Source organism: Phyllopteryx taeniolatus, unplaced genomic scaffold (genome assembly GCF_024500385.1).
Source record: "Phyllopteryx taeniolatus isolate TA_2022b unplaced genomic scaffold, UOR_Ptae_1.2 contig_124, whole genome shotgun sequence".
NCBI classification, from domain to species: Eukaryota; Metazoa; Chordata; class Actinopteri; order Syngnathiformes; family Syngnathidae; genus Phyllopteryx; species Phyllopteryx taeniolatus.
The window spans coordinates 31,114-36,985 of NW_026903027.1; the positions used below are offsets into that span (position 1 = coordinate 31,114).

Sequence of the window (5,872 nt, forward strand, 5' to 3'; positions counted from 1 at the left end):
AATGAAGTGACTGTAAGATGATATGAGAATTTGTGCAAATACATGATAAACAGGAGGGAAATGTTAGATAAATTGTAGAAGTTATCATTTATTTGCTTAGCTTGCATTAGTATAATGGACAATTTTAGATGTCTCGCCTTCGAAAAGAAGACTCAGCATCATCCGATGGAAGGGCGCCTGGACCAAGGACGTGATCGGATGTGGTCGGGGACGTGACAGGTGTTGGTCCAATATTTTGTGTTGTGTCTTATTGTTTAGAATACTATGTCTGGGAAAAACCCTCTTATTATCAAATATTTTGTGTTGTGTCTTATTGCTTAGAACATTATGATTTGTAAATCCCTCCTATTTCAAATAAAAGCAGGAGCGAGGGGGGGGATTGTTTAGAGCGTGTTGAGAGGCTGGGATCTGAACAATCTCCCATACGCCCTCCTCATGAGAAAAAGAAACCAGCGTCTTCATTCCTTTTGTGTCTATTTTTTATAATGTTGGGTAAGATAAATCCAACAACTGGAAAGCAGAGGAATGAAGATTAGCTGAAGTAAGACAGAATATATGTGCATGAATGAGAGGGGTGGAGGGGGAAGAGTTAGGCTACAGGGAGAAGAGATAGCAAGGGTGGAGGACTTGAAATACTTGGGGTCAACCGGATTAGAGACAGTGGCACTGAAGAGACAACAGGAAGTCGAGCTGGAGGTGGCAGAAATGAAGATGTTGAGGTTAGCTCTTGGAGTGACCAGGTTGGATAAAATTAGAAATGAGCTCATCAGAGGGACAGCCGAGCTTCGATGTTTCGGAGACAGTTAGAGAGAGCAGACTTGGATGGTTTGGACACGACCAAACGAGAAATAGTGAGTATATTTGTAGAAAGAGGATGAGGATGGAGCTGCCAGGCAAGAGAGCTAGAGGAAGACCAAAGAGAAGGTTGATGGATGTCATGAGGGAAGACATGACGGCAGTTGGTGTTCGAGAGGAGGATGCAGGAGATAGGCTTACATGGAAAAGAATGACGCGCTGTGGCGACCCCTAACGGGACAAGCCCAAAGGAAAAGAAGAAGGAGAAGAATTTATTATTCTCAATTTATATGAAAGTGGGTCGCGACTTTACAACATGAGGAACATGCGGGTGACAGTTGACAACCACTGTTAAGACCACGCTTGCCTGCTTGAGTATTCTCCAAGGTTGTCATGCGCAATAGGTCACAGTAGGTGGCAGTAGCGTTTTGAGACGCACATCAAACTGTTGTACCCGAAAATGTTATCAGTGTGTGACATTCGACTCGACGAATGCATTATTTTCATCAAGTCGTCTCATTATGTTTACATTTTTTAGATTTTCTTTAATTAGATAAATCATGGCAGCACGGTGGTGTGAATGTGAGTGTGAATGGTTGTTTGTTTTTATGTGCCCTGCGATTGGCTGGCAACCAGTTCAGGGTGTACCCCGAATGGGTGGTTTATATGTTTCTGGGTGTGAATGACCCCACTTACAAGTTATGTTATCGTGTCTCGATGCCGCTGTGCATTATGGGTATCTATTTACTGTCTTCAATTAAACTCTTTCCTGATTGCACAATGTCAGACTACAGCCATCAAATCTTGCCGTATCTCGGGCAGACAGTGGCAACACTGCACGACATGTATTCCAATACCACCGCATCCCGTCTTTTATGATGACTTTATCTTGTCACATCAAACACCATCGGAGAGGCGGAAACAGAGAACGTGTCACCGGTCAACGCGACCGCATCAACCTGGTAACCCAAGTATTGTGTTGGTTGTTTTCATCATATGTAACACTTGAATCAACCAGGCCCTCAGGATTCAATGGATCACTGACACCTATCAAAACAATTGACATGTTTTCTTTTTGGGCACAGTACGGGGGCATATTAAGTTCCCACATGGAGCACAGTAGAAAGTGACACAAAATGTCGCTTCATTGTTCTCTAGCCGCTAGTTTACTCTGTAAACAAATACAGTGCAGCCCCGCCTGCCTGGTGGACGTCATGGCAAGCAGTATGACTTTGGCGGTGCAGCAAACTCATTTGAAACAGCATTTTAAAATATAATACACTGTTCATGTTTTCAGAGGCTGCTTTTAAATAGGCTTTACATGATCAGGATTTCTGGGGCCAATCACCAATCAGCAAGTTTAAAAAAAAAAACGATAACCGATCCGATTACAAGATGGAGGAATGTTTCTATTTACATGACTTGTTCATTTATTGTATATACTTGTGTACTATATACTGTATTCATCCATCCATCCATTTTCTGTACAGCTTATCCTCACAAGGGTCGCAGGCGTGCCGGAGCCCATCCCACCTCAAATGATTCTCTCGCATTTTAGACAAAAGTTAAAACAATGACCTCTAGGGGGCATTCAAGGATTGGCCACTAAGCATAAGTTTAGGTCAAATCAACATTACACACCGACGACGTGTTTTTTCACCGACAAGATTGAAAAACTTGATTGGCCGTCAGATAGTTACAGTACTGCGCAACAAGACACGTGACAAGGCTAAAAATAAACTAGCTTTTGGATTCATACGCGACGAAGACGCAGAGTTAAATGTCTTGTGCGGAGCCGATCGATGACGTCATTGATCGGATCGGCGACTTATGACATGAAAGCCGGTCAGCATAAAATGCTAATTATCGGCCGATAACGATAACACCGATCAGATCGGCGTAAAATCTACTTTTAAACAAAATAATTGATTCTTTTCAATTTATATGAAAGTGGGTCGTGACTTTGCAACATTAGCCACATGCAAGCTGAATGTACTACTGAACTGAATGTACTGTTAGCCACGAGTGATTTGTTTGTTGAACTCGTCCTGTCCTGCCACGATAGACTCAGGTGGAATTTCACTGCGAACTAGTACGATGAGTGATTTGTTGGCGTAAGGAACGACATATTATGCAGTGAACGTACATCCATTCATCTATTTTCTGAGCCGCTTCTCCTCACTCGGGTCGCGGGCGTGCTGGAGCCAATCCCAGTTATCATCGGGCAGGAGGCGGGGTAGACCCTGAACTGGTTGCCAGCCAATCGCAGGGCACATACAAACAAACAACCATTCGCACTCACATTCACACCTACGGGCAATTTAGAGTCTCCAATTAATGCATGTTTTTGGGATGTGGGAGGAAACCGGAGTGCCACGCAGGCACGGGGAGAACATGCAAACTGTACACAGGCAGGGCCGGGGAACTGATTGAACTCAGAACTGTGAGGCTGACGCTCTAACCAGTCGGCCATCGTGCCGCTGAACGTACTCGTGAGTGATTGTAACCGTTCTTCCTTACGGGACAGCTTTCACGACCATCCGTTTCTCCAAGCTAACGGCTAATGTTGGGTCAGTCAAGCACATGAAAACAAGCACACATATTTAAAATAAATGTACATTCATAATAAATGTACGCATGCATACAGACATATTCCCCAGTGTCTCTAATGCAATTATTAAAGCCTTTTAATTAATAACAACACAACTGCAATTAAGCTTACACAGCGCTTCTCAAACCACTCAGAGACTTTACAGTATTAAATGAACGTATTAAATACAAAATTGTGAGTGAAACAGGTTGATGTATCCAGACAATAAATTTGACTTTTCACAACAAGAGAAAGCTCCGCTTTCACAGAGCATCAAAAAATTGAGATAGACTCTTGTTGTTCCTCCCCACGGAAATCTTTAGTAAAAGGCGAAAGATTTATACGATTTGAAAAGAAACAAGAGTGAACTGCTTTGATTTCAGCGAAGCGGACGATGTCATTGTCCGCCATGCCATTTTAACAGACGGTCTTATATTCAAACAATGGGACTTTTTTTTTTTAACACAAATGAAAAAATCCACCGACATTTGACATACTCCAATATTCTCATAATGTCACGCAAAAAGACAATATAAATGTGTATAGAAGCTCTGTGTTGCCGTTCTTTATCAAGATTGTCAACCGTTTTGACGCACTGCATTGTGGGAACGTGACACATTTCATGTCATCTGATTGATTGGTGTGTTCAGTTGAGTTTATGATTATTTGGACAATCTTGTGGGTGTGCACCATTCTTGGAGGTACTGCAATACCAGGTCATATCGACATGATCATCACAGATGAGTCACATATGGACATGCCAAACAACAATGATGAAACGAATGTCAACTGTGTTGTTTTTCAACGTTTATATTGAAATAATGTTGTCAGATGCTCGTGTTCCTTGGTCATGTGGTCCACGTCGTTCCAATAGAATGCGGACATTAACGCATATCCTTTAGCCGTGTCTTCTTCTTCTTCTTTTCCTTTCGGCTTGTCCCGTTAGGGGTCGCCACAGCGCGTCATCCTTTTCCATGAGAGCCTATCTCCTGCGTCCTCCTCTCGAACACCAACTGCCATCATGTCTTCCCTCACGACATCCATCAACCTTCTCTTTGGTCTTCCTCTAGCTCTCTTGCCTGGCAGCTCCATCATCATCATCCTTCTACCAATATACTCACTCTCTCTCCTCTGGACGTGTCCAAACCATTGAAGTCTGCTCTCTCTAACTTTGTCTCCAAAACATCGAACCTTGGCTGTCCCTCTGATGAGCTCATTTCTAATTTTATCCAACCTGGTCACTCCGAGAGCGAACCTCAACATCTTCATTTCCGCCACCTCCAGCTCTGCTTCCTGTTTTCTCTTCAGTGCCACTGTCTCTAATCCATACATCATGGCTGGCCTCACCACTGTTTTATAAACTTTGCCCTTCATCCTAGCAGAGACTCTTCTGTCACATAACACACCTGACACCTTCCTCCACCCGTTCCAACCTGCTTGGACCCGTTTCTTCACTTCCTGACCACACTCACCATTGCTCTGGACGGTTGACCCCAAGTATTTAAAGTCCTCTACCTTTGCCATCTCTTCTCCCTGTAGCCTCATTCTTCCCCCACCACCCCTCTCATTCATGCACATATATTCTGTTTTACTTCGGCTAATCTTCATTCCTCTTCTTTCCAGTGCATGCCTCCATCTTTCTAACTGTTCCTCCAGCTGCTCCCTGCTTTCACTGCAGATCACAATGTCATCTGCAAACATCATGGTCCACGGGGATTCCAGTCTAACTCCACAGCCACCTCTCCTAGATGCTTCCATACCTCCACAGGAATGTCATCAGGACCAACTGCCTTTCCATTTTTCATTCTCTTTAATGCCTTTCTAACTTCCCCCTTACTAATCATTGCCACTTCCTGGTCCACCACACTTGCCTCTTCTACTCTCCCTTCTCTATCATTTTCCTCATTCATCAACTCCTCGAAGTATTCTTTCCATCTACCTAGCACACTGCTGGCACCAGTCAACATATTTCCATCTCTATCCTTAATCACCCTAACCTGCTGCACATCCTTCCCATCTCTATCCCTCTGTCTGGCCAGCCTGTATAGATCCTTTTCTCCTTCTTTAGTGTCCAACCTGCCATACATGTCATCATATGCCTCTTGTTTTGCCTTTGCCACCTCTACCTTTGCCCTGTGTCGCATCTCAATGTATTCCTTTCGCCTCTCCTCGGTCCTCTCAGTGTCCCACTTCTTCTTAGCTAACCGTTTTCCTTGTATGATTTCCTGTACTGTGAGGTTCCACCACCAAGTCTCCTTCTCTCCTTTCCTGCCAGAAGATACACCAAGTACTCTCCTGCCTGCTTCTCTGATCACCTTGGCTGCAGTGGTCCAGTCTTCTGGAAGCTCTTCCCGTCCACCGAGAGCCTGTATCACCTCTTCCCGAAAAGCTGCACAACACTCGTCCTGTCTCAGCTTCCACCACATGGTTCTCTTCTCTGCCTTTGTCTTCCTAATTTTCCTCCCCACCACCAGAGTCATCTTACAC

General features: G+C 44.1%; 1 non-coding gene across 1 annotated transcript; it reads right to left on the bottom strand.

Annotated features, from left to right (window-relative positions):
- Positions 1–3,638: 3,638 nt before the first annotated feature.
- Positions 3,639–3,752, bottom strand: LOC133473122 (U5 spliceosomal RNA). The gene has a single exon (XR_009786968.1). It is a non-coding gene; the product is annotated as a U5 spliceosomal RNA (small nuclear RNA).
- Positions 3,753–5,872: the final 2,120 nt, after the last annotated feature.